The sequence below is a fragment of the Xenopus tropicalis genome, chromosome 1 (genome assembly GCF_000004195.4).
Source record: "Xenopus tropicalis strain Nigerian chromosome 1, UCB_Xtro_10.0, whole genome shotgun sequence".
NCBI classification, from domain to species: Eukaryota; Metazoa; Chordata; class Amphibia; order Anura; family Pipidae; genus Xenopus; species Xenopus tropicalis.
Window position 1 is genome coordinate 39,373,786 of NC_030677.2, and position 18,287 is coordinate 39,392,072.

The 18,287-nt window shown below is 39.0% G+C and overlaps 1 long non-coding RNA gene across 1 annotated transcript; it reads right to left on the reverse strand.

Moving 5' to 3' along the window:
* Positions 1-11,693: 11,693 nt before the first annotated feature.
* Positions 11,694-12,679, reverse strand: LOC116408292. The gene is made up of 2 exons (XR_004220850.1): positions 12,401-12,679; positions 11,694-11,918 (listed from the first exon to the last, which is right to left on the reverse strand). It is a non-coding gene; the product is annotated as an uncharacterized LOC116408292 (long non-coding RNA).
* Positions 12,680-18,287: the final 5,608 nt, after the last annotated feature.

Below are 18,287 nucleotides of genomic sequence, written 5' to 3' on the forward strand. Positions count from 1 at the left end.
TTGGCACAAGCTCATTTAGATGGGATCATGTAGAAAAGGTGCATAAACTATATCTGAACTGCCAAAAATAAATCTGATTCCACAGTCTGAAAGGAAACCATGATAGTCTATCTCTGTTCACAGGGACCATTGCCCCCCCCCCTCCCTGTCTAAAGGTGGCCATACACGCACCGATATTATCGTACGAAACCTCGTTTCGTACGATAATCGGTGCGTGTATGGCATGTCAGCGAGCCGACCGATATCGCAGGAAGCTGCTGAAATCGGTCGGCTCGCCGATCGGCCAAGTTAGAAAATTTTGATCGGGCGCCATAGAAGGCGCCTGACCAAAATTCTCCCTTCAGAGCTGAATCGGCAGAAGGAGGTAGAAATCCTATTGTTTCTACCTCCTTACCTGCCGATTCAGCCCTGAATGGTGTGTGGCGGATCTGACGATGTTTCGTGCGACCGACGGTCGTACGAAACATCGTGAGATCGCCACGTGTATGGCCAGCTTAAGGCTCACAGTATAATGCAACTGATAGATTTTGGTACTAAAAGCACCACCCATTATGGAAATCAGAGACCCAGAATCCATCACTTCACAACAGAGCACTCCTTTTGTATAACAGTCTAAGCATAAACCCCACCCTCTTAATGTCTCATTACACTTCCCAATACCCAATGAGTAATGCTTTAGACACGTACTAATAAGCCACTGGATCATTCTTACATGTTTTTAGAGTTTGATTATATATCAGTGTGGTGGATTTAAGGACTCATTTATGTCTGCAAATGCAGAAACCAAAGTCCAAATTCAAGCACCTTTACCATTTTTTCTCATAATACAGAGGTTTTTTCCCAGAATTCTTGCATTGTTGCAGTCGTAAGGGGGGTTGTAAGGGGGAGTTGTGCCTGATGAAATTGCAGGCGATATGTCAAAATTATGCACTTGCACTTCATTGCAAATCAGTCGCAATTCTGCCAAATCGTCTGGTTGGCGTCAGTCTTGGTGTTCACTGCACAATTGACACTTGCAAGCTATTCTTGAGACACGAGTGTGTTGCACCCAGGGATACCACCTGGTCCAGAGGCGGCAGTAGTTCCAGGATTCCTCTGTGTCAATAGGAGCAGCAGTGCTCGATTTGGAACAGGAAGGCAGCAACTTACAGCACAACTATACAGTAGTGCAAGGAGCACATATACTGACACACATATTGCAATACCTGGAATGAATGGAGTTTCAGGCACAACCAACTGCGAGGAAATTTGTACAAACACAACTGTACTTGCGGCCGTAAATGAGCCCTGTAGTAGAACAAATCCTTTATTACCAAAGAAGTTCTATACTTCTCATGCAACCGCTCAAGGTGGAGCATGGTATCTAGTAGAGCGTACTTCAGGCCTGTGCGTTTGTTAGCGTTATGCTAGCTAAGTGATTAAAGTCATTGGATGTGCACCCTCCCCATCACCAATAGTTAAATGTCTGCTTCTTAGTAAGCAGATGGAAACATTTAAGGCTGCCATGAACTGTGTGTGTAAGGGCAATTAGAAAAATTTGCCTCAAAAAAGTGAAATGATTCTGTTGAGAACAGGAAAAGCTCTGGTTAGTTCCAAGCTTCTGCTTCCATGGCAAGCTTCCTCTAGCTAACCTGTTAATGTGACAGGGAGACCACAGCAGTACAAAAGCGCAGTGTTTAAGTGGTGCGCACACATAATGTATAGAACTGTGATCCAGACAGCCATAAACTTCTCATGCCCTCGGTCTTGTTTTGACTTAAGTTCACCGCTGTTCCCTTGGGTGCTTTAGAAGCCAGGCCCATGTAAAAAGGCAATTATAAAGGCAAAGTACAACTGCATTCTGTTACATAAACAGTAACTTCTTTCCAAGTCTTTTTTTTAATTTTTATATTGTTCCTGGCTTTTCCAATACCCGTATCTTTTACTTATTATTCCCTCCAATGACCAGCTAATATATGAGTTTTTTTTCCCCAAAGGAGAACAGAGCAGAACAAGTCAGTTGAATTTGGCAGGCAAACAAAGTTCCTTTAGAAACCCAACAGATTAACTTCTGAAAGGCCACTGTGATACCTATTATGATCCTTCGGGGACATTACCAACAGATTCGAATTCAACCATTTTTACGCTTTGAATAACAGAAATTCTAGAAGCAGAGAAAGACTGGGAAAAAGCTCTGGAGTAAGTTGCAAGATCTAGACATTCATTTTGTAGTCTATGAAATAAACATTTAATATTCTCTTTTGCTGGAAAACCCCATCGTTTATCTACCTTTTAACCTGCTGAGTTCTATGGATTGTGAACTGTTGAAAAAATCTCCCCAGCTTTGGGTAGGTTGGAATCTTGGACTTTAGGCTATTTGGAGTCAATTATGGTTGCAGAGAAGACTTAGGTATGGAAATGATGATAAATGCACCGATTTTGTTTCAGATTTGGCCTATTGAGTGGTGTGATGTGTAGCCAAAATGCATTTATAGAACTGAGGTTTCAGGATAAAAATACACTGGTGCTACTTAGACAAATCCAATTTGTTCATACTTACCCTGCTCAAGCATTAACAGTGACAGATGTACACTTCTCAGACAGCAGTAGTAGTGCATACAGAATGAGTTGTGATAGGCAGAGGGAGAGGGGAACAGTGTATACAGAATGAGTAGTGACAGACATAGACTTTTCAAACAGCAGTCAAGGTGACTGGTGAATAAGGAATGAGTAGTTACAGATGTCGGCTATTCAGACTGGCAAGATGAATGTTGCATGCAGAATGGAAAACCCCAAATATAAGTTACTCAGACAGAGGGCAGGGTGAATGGTAAATAGGCAGAGTTGTCACAGATGAAGGCTATTCAGACAGAAAGTGAGGTGATTGGTACATCATAATGAGTATTTACAGATGCAGTGTAATCAAAGAGCAGTCAAGGTAAGCGGTGCATGCAGAGTACTTACAGGCATACATAGGGAAGAATAAACACAGTGTTTTTTTTTTTTCGAAACATGATAAATGGGAGCTGACATTTGTTGCACTACAGAGGTCTGGAGACTTTGGTTTGAGGTCCAACAAGATTTGAGCCTCCTGGGAAACTGGGGAACAGAAAGTGCAACGGCAGACATTATGGCAGGTCCCATCTCCCTGACTGATGCAGAGAAGAACCATCAGCATTTCATAGCTGTCGCAAGTCACCCCCATGAATATGGGACTGAATATTCTCATGGATATGGATTCATGCAGCTTAGTTGGGGTCAAGTAATAGAATTATTTGCTTATAATGGACTCTAAGGGAGATATCCTTCCCATAATTCATAGCTTTCTGGATAATGTGTTTCCAGATAAGGGATTCCTTACCTCTACCTTGTACTTGATCCCAACTAACATATAATTAATCCTTATTGGAGGCAAAGCAAACCTATTGGGTTTATTTGATGTTTAAATTATTTTTAGCAGTATAAAGTATGGAGATCCAAATTACAGAAAGACCCCTCATCCAGAAAACTCCAGATCCCAAGCATTCTAACAGGTATCATTCCTGTATTTGAAAAATGTATCTTTCCTACCAAGTAATCCTGTGGGATTTAAAGAGAGACAAAATAGAAATATATGGTGCAGAAGAGGGTAATAAATCTGTCAGTTTTATCTGTATAATGGCTAATACCCAAGTTTAGGGATTTCTAGGACCATAAATGCACATAAGTGAAAAAAAGTATTAAAATGTTATAAATGCAATACAAATGTGCTTATGGAATAAAATCCACCCATGTACCATACAGGAACTGTGATTTTGGATGAATATCACCTGCTGTTGGCTGACACCATCCTAAAGGTTAAGGACAGAATCAATGTTGCTGCTTAAACCATACTCATTGGTTCTCTTTTATTTTACTTTTTTCAGTAATACTTTATATAATCCCCTTTCTCCTCAACTTTATTACTAGAGGGTCTCACAAAATAGCCGGTTGCAATGACTATTATAAGGCTTGGCAATGCACTCCGAAATTCTGTGCAGATTCTAAAACTTCCTATGTTCATAAAAGGCAATATTTCACTGTGGAACCCATCATGCTATTTAAAGTTAACTTGGAACGGGGTCTCTTTCTCAGCCGGCTCAAACTGCATTACACAATCACTCCTCTGGCACAAGGAACTTTATCAGTAAATTAGCACTGACGTTTGTCCCAATCCTGTCTTCTAAAGATAATATGCAGTGTATATGTCACGTATATGTTCTAAACCAAGACCTCATGTTTTAAATAAAGCATAGAGTTCCTTCATAAGAAAAGCCTATGGGAAAAGCCAATGCTGTTAGACTGCTGGACCTTCAGCTTGTTTTTGATACTTTAACAAAACAGAAGTACTTGAGCCCTAATATAGTAACATTCTGTCCACTTTTGTATTCTTGGAAGATAAATATGGAAAAGTGACTCAGGGTATCATTTATTATGGGAAAACCAGACATTTTAGCAGAAGTTAGTATAGGTAAATGTTAGCAAACATATGTAACATTAAATAGTGTTGCCAAATATCGAAATAGAGAAATGTCAACTATATCCTGTTCATAGCTAAATATTTAAACGTCACCAAAAACGACATTAGTAAACCACCCCATGTTTGGCAGATTGAATATCAGCCTTGCGTTTAGATTGTATTTTTTTCCAACATGTTATATTGGAGTCTGCTGCTGCCAGCTGTTGTTCCAGAGAAATGCACAAAGAACGGAGGGCGTAAACTGGAGCAGTAGAGATACAACTTAGATTTGCTATTTTTAATACCTATAAGTAAATTCCATCCTAACTTCCCATTCTGACCTCTTCAGTGCATCAGTTAATCTATTCACCACTTACATTCTGAATTTATAATCACAATATAGAGATATTGACATTGTGCTGTTGTTTTGGCCATGTATGTAAATATCATTCACATTTACAAGCATTTGAAAATCATTTCATGCTTTGTGTCTAGGATGTTGCTCTATACTTGAGTTGCTCCAAACCAGGGCATAGTGCTCCATACCTGCCAAACATTACTTACCTAATGATCATATTATACCAATACAATCTTGAGTAAGAGTAGCCACTGAGACCTGATTCTGGCCACTCGAGTTCCTATGCACAGTTGGTCACTTTTAAAAACCAAGACCATTTCAAGAACATGTGATAACAACAAAGACTTAACATCTATAGGAGATGTGAACATCAAATGCCAACTGATGCTTTAAGGGTTGTGACACACGGGGAGATTAGTCGCCCCACATCAAATCTCCCCGAAATGCCATCCCACCGGCTAGAATGTAAATCACACGTGGGATGGCATACACAGCGCCGCGATTTGCCAAAATTGTGGAAGTTTCCTTGATAGGAAACGTCTGCGACTTCGGCAAATCGCGGCGCCACGTATGCCATCCCACGTGTGATTTACATTCTAGCCGGTGGGATGGCATTTCAGGGAGATTTGACGTGGGGCAACTAATCTCCCCGTGTGTCACAGCCCTAAAGGTTAAAGTCCAAGCTGCGTGGCTCACAGTTTGATGCCTGGTAAATTTCTTTGATGCCTTTGCATTTTATATAGTATTATATATTATCTATTGAGTGTGATTTACATACAGGCATATGTATACAGGCAACCTGTTTGGCCATGTCTAATGGCTGCAGAATTGCATTACACCCCATGGTGATAATTTGTGCGCCTAGCAAAGGACTTGCTGAACGATGGCGCCTTCAGATAAGCAACACATTTTATGGTCTCTCACATTTTGAACCAGGTTCACCTAACAAATACAATCTAAACCTGGTACTTTACGTTGGTTCTTCTGCTTTCTCCTGAGTGACTGAGGATCTCACCTAATGGATTAGTGCCTAGGTCACAAGACTCAGTGAGGTCTTTGTCCTTATGTAAACCCCTTTCAATACATTGACCAGGTGTGCAGTTTGCCAGGTTTTGAACAAATCACCAACACTCCATATGAAAACCCAACTTTAGGCCTTTCTCTCCTACAGCAAATGTAAGAGGCATTAAAATGTTTTGATAACAGAAGACTAGTGGATGAGCCTGGGGTGCAGGGGGGAATGCAGTATATTTGCTGACTAATATAATGTTCAGCTGAAGTTCTGCATGGCACCCACCATTTATTTAATACAATTTAAAAATAGTACACGTTACATAATTCTTCATATTTCTTTAGATCTTCTGATTTCTAATGCCTCCCATTACTGCGGATAGTAGGTCTTTGGATGACCCAGAAGTGACCGACTTCTCTTTCCTGACACTTCCTGAGAGATGGGTTTGTATTGCCCTTTGGATAAACCAGCAGACTGATTCTTTGTGCTTCTATGTTTAAGTGGTAGCTCTACATAAATATGATATATTGCAGCCTATGTTTCAAATAGATGTTCCCTTTTTTTAATGGGAGTCTTAGCAGTAAAACCTAACAGTCTTATTATTGATTTTTATGGATTCTCTTGCTTTATTTTCTTATCCCTTGGTCCGGGCACATTGACACTGCTATACCCTTTAACGGCTATAAACATTCCAAGATGTTATATTATCCTGTGTATACCCAATAGATATATGTAGTACACTTCTGTGGAGCACATTTAAACAAAGGGCCCTCTTACAGGAAGGAAGCTTATTCAGTATTTTCTAGTTTATCCCAGATCGCGTTGCTTAATATGTCATTTTATTTTTAAAAAAAACTGCACTAAGAATATTTACAATTGGGATTGTTTCACAAACATCTCACGTATGAGACTATCCAGAAGAACAAAACAATCCCACGTTCAGTGAGTTTCTGTAACTGACTAAAGGGACAGTTTGTTCCCATGCACGTGGCTCCTAGGAGCTGCAACATATTTCATGGATGTTATAAGTCAAGAAAGAAAGAAATCATCAGGCCGCTCAGTATGATCTGCTTTCTGCCAGCAGTATCTGTTCTTATTAAAATTGGAATGCAGGATGTGCATTACTCATATAACCCCAATGACACAAGAGAACTGCAGCTATAGCATTACATAAGCATTCTGCACAGTAGTAAAGAGAACACTGTGTGAGCCAAACCAAACATATACTAAACTCTTGTTATTACACTGGAATTAAAAGAGTATTTTAATTAACCTTTTGTTTGGACCAATGAGCTGTTACTACTTTAGCTCCAGTGGTGCAACTAGATCTTACTGAGCCCTACAAAAAATTAATTTAAGGTACCAAAACTTTGTTAAATTGGGCTATTTTACCAACATATATTGAAGGTATTAATTAATTAGGACCCTTTACACTGCTGGGCCCCTTTCAGCTTTACTCTGATTTCCTCCCAGAAAAAAAAAATGTTCTCTGTGCATGAATGTGATAGGGACCTTAGATTGTAAGCTCCATTGGGGCAGGGACTGATATGAATGATGTATAATCACTGTGAAAAATGTGTGGTGTTATATAAATACAGGAAAATAAAATAATGACACCCCTGGTTAGCTTACTAATAGTGATGAGCAAAACTGGTACAGGTATGGGATCCCTTATCCGAAAACCCGTTATCCAGAAAGTTCTGAATTATGGAAAGGCAATCTGCCATAGACTCCATTATAAGCATTTAATTTAGATTTTTAAAAATGTTTTTTTAAAAAAAAAACTGTATTGGGCGATACATGTTTTGTATTACTAGCAGCTTGCATATTACTCGCGACGATCTGGCTTAATCTCAGGAAAATGTGAAGGAAGGCAATTAAGCCAGATCACAATGAGTAATAGGTTTTACTTGCAGCTATCTTAATATTATACTGTGGCAAGTTATTTTGGGATATTTGTTACCAGCTGTAGCCGCGGTAACATCTTACCATGTGCCATTACCTTTAAAGGGCATGTCAACCCCAAAAATAATGTTTTGCATAATGAAAGAAAACATAATTCTAAGCAACTTTCCAATATGAAATTTGTAGCGCTTTAAACGTTATTTGTAAATGTAATTGCTATTGAAAGCAGCATTTGCTGAACTCCTGGTTGTTACATTTTAAACAATGTTGCAAAGGTCAGTCTCCTCCAGCAATACAGGTCTGTCAGGCTGCTGCCTTGTGTTACACTGTTTCAACAGTCTGAGCCCCCACGGCAGAGAATAGAAAAGGACAGGCAAGCACTGCTTCTAATAGCAATTATAAATACAAATAACTCAAAAACCATTACAAACTTGTAATAAATGTATAGTGCAAAGCTGCTTAGAATTTTGGCTTCTTTTATTAGGCAATAAATTATATTTTGAGCTGCCTTGTCCTTTAAAGTGGCAGGAATCGTATGACATCCCCTCATGTAGGATGGAATGGTGGCAGTCATCAGGTGTCTAGTTCCAAATAGCAGGAACTGCTTTCAGAAGGTATTTGTGGGGATGCAGAACCTAAACCAAAACCAGTTTCCCACAAACATGTCTATATGTCAAAAGATTCCAGGGGCTTATCAGACATTTTCATATACTCTAGTGGCATTCTGTGCCCTTCTGCCAGTCCATCCCATACTGACCATTACCAATATACCCACACCCCGTTTCACCTTTGAGGGGAATCCAGAGTTATCTATTAATTAGAATCAGTGTTGGACTGGGACACCAAGGGCCCACCAGCTGGAGCCCTAACACCTTTTCTTCTATTGACAAAAACCTTGGTATCCCCATCTTTAAGAGGTTCATTCTGTAAATGTAACTAATAAATATAGCCTGATTTTTTCCACTAGATGTTAATTCACTGAAGTCTAATGGGCATATTTAATACATTTAGGTCTAATTTTATGTGGGCAGCAGTCTTCTTCTACTTGTTCTATTTGTTGCATTACTGCTGTACAAGCTGTGTAACAGCACAGAGCAATGTAGCAGGTACAGACAGACTGCAGAGGACAGCGCAGACAGAAAGACAAGCCAATTTACACTGTGTAATTTTTTTCTGAAAAAAAGTCCCCCTGCCAGCTCTATTAATTTACAGCCTCCTTGGATTGTCCTGTTTATCAGTGGCTATAAACGTGACTTCAATCTCCCTGACCCCACCACAGACTCCTAAACTAACTCGTACCTATCTTTTATAGTGCTGGGAATAAATGAAAAACAAGCCGAACTTAGAAAAGGTAAAAAGAGTTCATGCTCTGTTCTCCAGAAAGGGAAAAGGGTCCACTAAGGACAGGGCCCACCAGAAAAGTCCTGGTACCCCAACAGGCCAGTCCACCACTGATAAGAATATCTTCTATATGCCTTGGAATACTGTATATGTACAAGTACGTGTGTGTTTGTGTTTATGGGCTGAAGGAATTCTAAGCATGCCACACTGATTCCTTACTGATGATTTATTATTTTTGACAATGATTCAGTAAAGTGAAACAAAACATGATGAGCCCAATTAAGCAATTCATAAGTATTTTAAAAACACATTCAACACTCAATATTTTCTGTGACACCTGGTGTGAAAATCCAAGTTTGGAAACATAAAAAAAATGCCTTTAGGTGACTACATTTGCTAGTGAATATATACCAAAGTCGCTTTTAGAAAAGATTAAATAAAAAGCATTTGTCTTTACATCGCCAGAATTTTCTTAACCCTATAAAAAAGCGTCACCTGAGAGCAAAACTATCCAAACACAATAACTAAACTGGCAATGTAAATAACCATTATACCATTTAGTGAGCCGAGCCCATATATTAGCGACCTTCTCTGGAACAAGAATGCACAATATTTGACCTACAGCATGGGGTAACCTCTTCCTTGTTCCACGCAGCAAAATTACAAATTATTAGGGATCTTTCTGTTTGCTACCAGCTCAAACTGGTTCAGGGACCTGAAGTTCTAGCACCATGGAGCTTTAAATCCCCCTTGCATTGGGCAGATTTACATTCCACATGAAATATTAATGGCTGTCTCACAGCACTCTCGGAGGAGATGCCCTCGCATTCCAACCTTTGTGCCTTAGATCTTGGAATTTCTAATTCATGCACCAGTAATATTCACTTAACAGCCAGTTCTATTTCTGGACAGGCCACATTTCTTTAAATAGAGAAGTGTGGAGATATGAGTCACAGCGGATCTTTTTGCCATTCCATTGATATGTTTTTGTTATGTTGTCGGTAACACGTGATGCCAATCAGAGCCTCGTCACAAAACAGCTTCTTCCTGCCCTACCGTTTGTAATTTTCCATCATTTTGGTACATTCCATAGTCGCACTATGGAAAAGCAGCATGTTACTCATTAGCAGGATTTTTCTGGTTCTGCAACATGAGGGGCCTCAGAATCAGCCCTAGAAAGCCATGCAAAACACAAACAGATGTGTACAAAAATTACTAAATATTTCTGGTTATTTGTCAATCCGGTTCCATCCAGACCCACGTGGATCTAAACGTAGCACGCGGTTTCTGTCGGATTTTGCTCTCTTGGGGTTTTGTGTTTTGCTTGGAAATGTATTAGGCATCGTGGCTTAACAATGGGCCTATTTAATGTTTGTTCCATGTGTTACTGCAGGCTCAGAATGCATAGGCACGCAATTTATTTGTATTGGAGAATTCCAACAAAGACAACACCCAAACAATCATTTTGTACTCTAGCATGTCATTAAGTTAAATGGCGGAAAACTAATCAGAGTTCATAACCTAACACAGATCAACTTCATCTTTGCCTGTCTTATGTTCTGGAGGTTTAGACTAACTATGATGGATGCCTCACTTAAGGGCTGACTATAATGTGTCTCAAGTTGCTCACCTATAATTAACCCTGTCAGCATTCTAAGGATCTACTGACTAGGTCTGTTTTAGTATCCGTGTCCGTGGTCTCAGGCTAACTACTGTGGCTTAACAAACTGTAACCATATACGAGCACCCTTAAGGTGGCCATACACGGACCGATTTTTTACTTACAAACGACCGATTCCCGAACGATCCGATGCTATCGTTAAGTTATCGTATAGTTGGTGGTGTACGAACGATCGTCGGCCCACTAAACGAGCCGACATTATCGTCCCCAAAATCGATCGGCCAGGTTTAAAAATTTTGGTCGTTTAACGATAAAATCTGCCAGTTGGTGTGAGTGTCAGACATTTGTCTTTCAACGATTGTTCTCTGCGCATGTCACGATTGCCAGCAACGACATCGATCGTACGTAGATGTACGATCGTAGGTATTTTACGATAATGATGCGACAAAATCTTTCCCGAATTATCGTTGCCCGTGGATGGCATATCGTATGGGAACTCGATCACCATACGATCGTTTGTCGATATAATCGTTCATCGCACAACGAGCGAAATCGCCTCGTGTATGGCCACCTTTACGCTCTGGGCATTTTAGTTTAATATGTTCTTATAAGATCTGGCCATTGTTACCTTATAACATGAATATATAGTTTTCTGGGAAGAATGTTATAGGTTTATGATGCTTCCAACAAATAGGGCACATTATCAGGTCAACACAGTGCGACATATTTGAATCTTTGATCATTCAAATCTATAATACAATACTGCCTTTATTTGGAATAGATAGGAAGCTTTGTGCTGCAAATATGTTGTAGGGGCCCATTGTGTAAACTGTGTAATAAAACAGCAATCAAATATACCACACATCACCATCTGGTTGCCAGGCATTGCATTTGTTTAGCAAGTTGAGTATTGTTTGTGGCAAACATTTTTGTACTGTTAGAGTCCAGCACAAAAAGCATTGATCCCTTAAAAATGCTTAAAATGACAATTGTCCTTTGGCGCTTTTTATGCTATTTTAATGCCAAAATGTACTTGGGTCCCATCGACTTGAATGGGTTATGCCATAAAAATAATGGCATCAAATACAGTGATCCTGTGGTGTAAAGGAAAATACACCTTTATTAATTTGCCATTTATTTTACAATGCTTTTTACTTGTGCCAAAAGGTGCTCATTGCACTTCAGTGCAGTTGCTTGATCTGTGCCGCCTCCTGTTCCAAACTGCCTGTAAGAGAAAAAGACCTAATAACTAATTGCTACGGTGCAAATTTGGTCAGTGTAGATAAATGAATCTAAATGTATTTTCCCATGTAATTTCACATATGTTATCTTGAGTAATGGAACATAAATCATAAACATGAGTAATTACTCCCACTCTTGCATTCTGAGGAGCAATCCTATAGAAACATTAGTCCATGATTGGCTAATACCTCATTCTGAATATGTCCCAGCCATATCACCATTACTGCACAAAATTAGTTTTGTAATTTAAAAGCCCATGGCAAGGGCAGCTGTGGTGCAATTTAATACTTTCTCCTGGGCCTTTCTGCCAGAGTTTTTTTTTATTTTATGTGAATTAGCAATGTCTGACCTGTGTCACTCCAGCAATTGTTCAATTACAGCTGGAATCCCTGATATTATGTGGTGGCTTTTACTCTCTACTGAGTGTGTGAGAGTATCATAAAGACAAATAGTTCCATTACACACTGAGGCTGCTTAGTACTCCCAGCCTTGGAATCAATCAGAACAGTCTGGAAATGTCTTTGGTGGAGGAAGAAGTTTCAGAAAGCTTTCACAACCTTTGGGTGTACCTGAGAGAAAACCAGGGTGTCAAAAGTCAAGGTTCTACAGGATTAGGACAAAAAGAAAGCTAAGCAGGTGAGAAATCTTGGTGCAAATACAAAATACTAGGCCTTCATGTGGCCCCTTCCCTTAGACCCTGTGGGTGCTAATTCATTTAAAACACATTCATTCAATTCTTTTGTTTGCAAAGTTTCCACCTGGGCTTACATACTAATGGGATCCCTACGGAATCATGGGATATGCTGTCTTCTCTCTCACTATTGGTGTAACAATCCAGAGTGAGATGTAAAAAAAAATAGTGATATCTCATGAAGAAGAGAGGGATTGGGGCTCGGAAAAGGATGGGTAATAAAATAAGCAGCTCTACATGACTGTAGCATAGTTGGGAAGATGTCTTCCATTATTTATTATCATTTATAGGCAAAACATTCCCAATTACATAGCAAGTGCAGAGACAATCAAGTTTGTTCCCTTGTTATTTGCAAAGACCATGAAGGCACTGACACCTAGTAAGCCTCTGTGTGGCGGTAGGCATTTCCCTGACCCCAGGAAAGGTCTGTCACACCCAACAGCACCCCTCCTGAAGACTTAAATTATCTGGGGACTTCCAGGGGACACAGAGGGGATAATGTTTCTGAAAGATAAACCAAGTGTGACCTTTCAGCCCGAATTGGTTAGCTACTGAAGAATGCTTGCAGCATGTGGATACTACTGTACTGAAAGCAATTACTCAACTCCCTATCAGAACTTCAGTACTTCAGTAGCACACTGTCTTCGCATGCAGTTTACTGGGTATTAATAATGAATCTGCCTTATATATGAAAATAATATATACTTGTTCCTTGGGCATTTCTAACACATTAGGGCACCTGAACAGTTGGTAAAGCAAAATGCAAAGTGCAAAAAGCTGCAATGGTTTTTCTACTTTGCACCCTGTCCCACCTCAGTGCCTGTAGACACAGAACTTTGTGTTAAAATAAAGAATATGGCACAGGGGCATGAAAAAAAGATAAAGGGGCAATATGGAACTGTCCTTTGTATGAGACACTAGCCCCTATTTACCACCAGAGGTGGAAATTTGTACCCAATCATCTACTTATATATATACAAAGGGTAAATAAAAACTAAAGGTACAGTGGCCATTTACAATGTTTTTTTTAGAGCTGAAACAGAATTTGAAAAACCCAACGAAGCTGTCCCTGGAAGCAAACATGACCAAGTACATTGGCCACTTGGCCTCAGTAGCAGTTTGAGTTTCTTATTAGATGCAAAAAGTTTTGTTTTTAGAACACAGCAGAGCAAAGGGGCAAGAGGGCTGCTATTTCAGGCAAAATGTACAGCATAGGTACTTCCTAATGATTTTTGCAAAGTTGTTATTCTGGGTTCAGAATTCCACTTAAAAGACAAATATACTGAAAGCTATCTTTATAATAGAATATTATTCTTCAGAGACAGAGTGTTTTATTACTCAGCTGAGGGAACAACCCTTTAACCCTACAATCACTTCAGCACCTATTGAGTATGGAAAATATACCCAGTTACCTTTTGGGTTTTTCTGCAATGTCTCTCCCATAAACAGGTAGTAATGTGCATAATGTAGCACACTATCCTATGCAAGCTTTAATCTTATTTTCCTTGGGTAATTATTCACAGCAATGAACAGAGAATGTTTTAAATACCATAATTTCCCGTCAACTGAATCTTACTTTAGTTAATCTTAATTGATTAGTGGAAACCAAATTCTCTGATCTTCCTTCATGGAGCTACTCTAGCTCATTCTTCAGAAACACTGTAAAACTGCTTTTCTAACGCTCTTGTTAATGGTTAATGGAATCAATTTTTTTCCACCTCCCTCCCAGGCTCCCAGGTATTTGGGCTCTGGTGTGGTCACAACCCTATATCTCTTCCCCTGTTCTATCAACATAGGACCAGTAGAAGAGCAGCCATATTACTCACCAGACCTCGTAGGTTCTCAGCAAAAGGATCTAATTTTACCACTGCTGCACATGTCTGTAAATCTGAAGCACATATATACAGTTTTACATAATTACCATATTGCCTGCTTGATGGCTTAGGCATTTCCCCTGTGTACAGTGTATAGCAATAATGTATTTCTGATGGAATAGTTTTCTGTGAATTCTGAAGCTTATCTGTATATCAGGTAACTCCAACTGATATTTATAAATCATATATGAACATAAGTACAGGTAAATACTACTTATAAAAAGGACAATCTTAGGCACTGGTACACATTTTTTATAGGATAGTAACACAGTGGCAGACACATTATGTAACTCTCTTCAACAACATACTATTTTTCCATATTATTCCAGCTTGACTGTGTAATGCAATTGCACACTTGGCTCTGAGTTCTGATTAGAGTTTGTCTGGTTGTTAATCAAGTAAAAGAATGCATAAAAAGGAGCTATAAGCCATGCCTTACCTGTCAGTTTCCACCTGTTACTACCAGGGGTAACCTATTGTTTTAAGTGTCACATGATTGTCCTGTTGACTACTGAGAAAAACTCATCCCTCAAAATATTATTCTGAATGCTTGGGGGGTGGACTATGTGAGAGATCAAGGTCATTGTCTACACGGAACTTTCTCTTAGTAGAGCAGCCACAGTAGGTGTAATGAAACTGCTTGCTCAGAACAAGGCATACTTATGATCAAGACCATATTCAGCAGTTGGTTTGGATAATTCTTTAGATTACAGGCATTTTCTATAGCCGATATACAGATAACCCTAAAACACTGATTTTTGGCTCTAAGAAGGATAAAGATTGATGTGGTGTGATCTCCCATAGATGCCCACCATTCCTTGCTGCCCAGTCATCTTGTATGAGATAGAACACAAAAGAGAATGGAATCACCACAGAAGACAATAAAGCCAGGCCACAGATCCTTCTAGTAAGTGATGTCCTTGGTTTTTATAGGAGACAAGACTAATGTGTCCAGTCAGTGGGAAAGAAGGGCAGACTTGCAAGTGGAACTGGGCAAGTTTTTAGCTATCTGCTGCCAGACTCTGGAATGGGAATGATCAGTCTCTTATTTCTCTGAACTTTATTGAACTCTCCCCAGTTCTACCAATGCCTCTTCCACTTTCATGCAATCCCTAATACTTTCTGCTCCTTTCCATGATATATGATATGTGCACAAACAGTTCCAGCAGCTGAGAAAATGCTACAGAATGTCTGGCTTCTGCACTTTTATTATAAACAAACTAGGAAAAATCAGCTAAAATGTTAAACTCACTTAACCAGCATTGCAATTGGGATTCTTGTTAAAGTGATACTGACACTAAAAAACACTCTTTAAAATATTAATGTACATAAAAAGTTACCTATATGGCCATTTTTCACTGATAGGACTGCTTTTGTAAGTAATTGTTACTGTAAGTTCCTAAACCGGACAGTCCCTTCTCAGCCTGTCAGTTACAGCTTCTAATGCTAACAGACTCCTGCTGCACAAATATGGCCGCCCCCTCATAGAGGGACATGGGGGATCAGATAGGTAATATAAATGCACTGGCAAATACATTTATTGCAAAATTCTAAAGCTCGTGCAAAGCTAATGTTATGATATGTGTAAAAAAGGTTTAATTTCTGATGTCAGTTTCCCTTTAATGTTTATGAAGAACTGCAAGAATGCCCATTACCGTTACCATTACCCCTACACCAGTGCCAGTGTTTCTAATAGCTCAGTTCACTAAAAGAATCCTGGAGATCAAGTAGATAGTTACAGTAAACAGATGAAAAACTGCAGCAACATTCTATAGTTTATTCTATTTTAATATCTATTCAATTTAAATATCTACTGAAACTCGTGAGTACACACAGTGTTTAAGAGGTTTACACAATATATGAGTATATGATTATTTCCTCTGCTACAGTTGCAGCAGTTGTTGTACAGTTAGAACATACATATGCATGTAGGGAATAGTGGGGTGATGGTAGATTAATTAAATCAATTATGGGGGTATATCTGGGTAAGCATACATTGTTTTTATTATTACAAATTGTTCAACATTGCACTTTGTGGACAGGCCATTTAGAATTAGGCGTTCACCAAACCCATAGTATTTGGACTCAGCTTAATACTGAATTCTCAGCAAAAGAAAAATTATAAACAAAAAAATTGTGCCAATCAATCGTCCAGAGCTCACTTGACTTTTACATTTTTTTTTTTTGGTTTGGCTGGAAACTGAATATACATTTGGATTTAAATGGTTGTTGCCCAGCAGAGCCCATTTTATAAGGAATGATCTTGATAGCTAACCTTAATTTCACCTGAAGACCCAAAATAACAGCAAAACTTTTGCATTCACTGTGAATTTAACAAGATTGAATTCAAGTCATGAAGTCAGATTCAAGCAAGGTGGCCAGTGTAAGCAAAATACCATGAAACCCAGTGCTGTGATTTTGCAATAAAAGAAATGAAAACCCCTACACTCAGGTAATGCAAGGTCAAACACAGTAAGACACAGTATTTAAAGTAATACTGTCATGGGAGTTTTTTCAAAAACACATCAGTTAATAGAGCTTCTCCAGCAGAATCCTGCATTGTAATCAGTTTTTCAAAAACACAAACAGATTTGTTAATATTTAATTTTAAAATTTCACATGGGGCTAGCCATATTCTTCATTTCCCAGGGTGCCACAGCCATGTGACTTGCGCTCTGATAAACTTCAGTCACACTTTACTGCTGAGCTGCAAGTTGGAGTGATATAACTCCCCTCCCTTTCCCCCAGCAGCAGAACAATGGGAAGGGAGCAAGATAGCAGTTTCCAGTAGATATCAGAATAACACTCAATAGTAAGAAATCCAAGTCCGGCTTGGGACTCCTCCAGTTACATGGGAGTAGGAGAAACAATAGGTTACCTGCAAGCAGTTCTAATGTGTAGCGCTGGCTTCTTCTGAAAGCTCAGACTCAGGCACAATGCGCTGAGATGGCGCCTACACACCAATATTACAACTACAAATATATACATTTGTTGGTTTAAGAATAACATTTTAAATGGTAGAGTGAATTACTTGCTATGTAAACATTGTAATTTAGAAATAAAAAGTATACCATAAAAGTCATGGCAGTATCCCTTTAACTGCGATATCCTGGGTAAAGACATGTCACAGTAGCATCAATAGGGTTTAGGAAGGACAACAATTTGTAACATAAAAAACAACTTTCATAAAAAAAGTGTTTTGTCTCAAATCTAAAATTAATATGAAAGACTTTAATTTCATAATCTACCCATAATCCCAGCCTTTCCCTTTAAGCACAGCATAATCTATGAAATGTGCCAAAAACACATGATTCCTCAGCTATTGAGAAACAAGCAACGCATTTTGATCAGATTTTCATGATTTTAGAACAATAGCAAGGAGGATGTTGCACTGTGTAAAACTGCAACTGTACATTGAGTTTTTTAAAAGAGAACATTACAAACCAATGTTATTTTCAAACAACGTCTATTCCTATTCACAAGAAAAAAAGGGAAATATTTTCTCTATACTTGGTTTTAGTTTGGCATATTTCCAACAGTGCTTGAGAATAAAATAACTAACCAGTATGGGAATGCATACAGGGTGTTGGCATATCTTCTATAGGGCTTGAGTATATAACTGATCATCATAAGACATATCATACAGCAAAGAGATATCTACTGACCATATCACATTTAATTTATTAATCCCTGTAGTTTTATTAGTGATTGGCATTGTGGATATACTCAGCTTTGGTTAAACACGCTCTTCCGGCTCCATGTTGCTAGAGAAGGGGTGGCCATATAT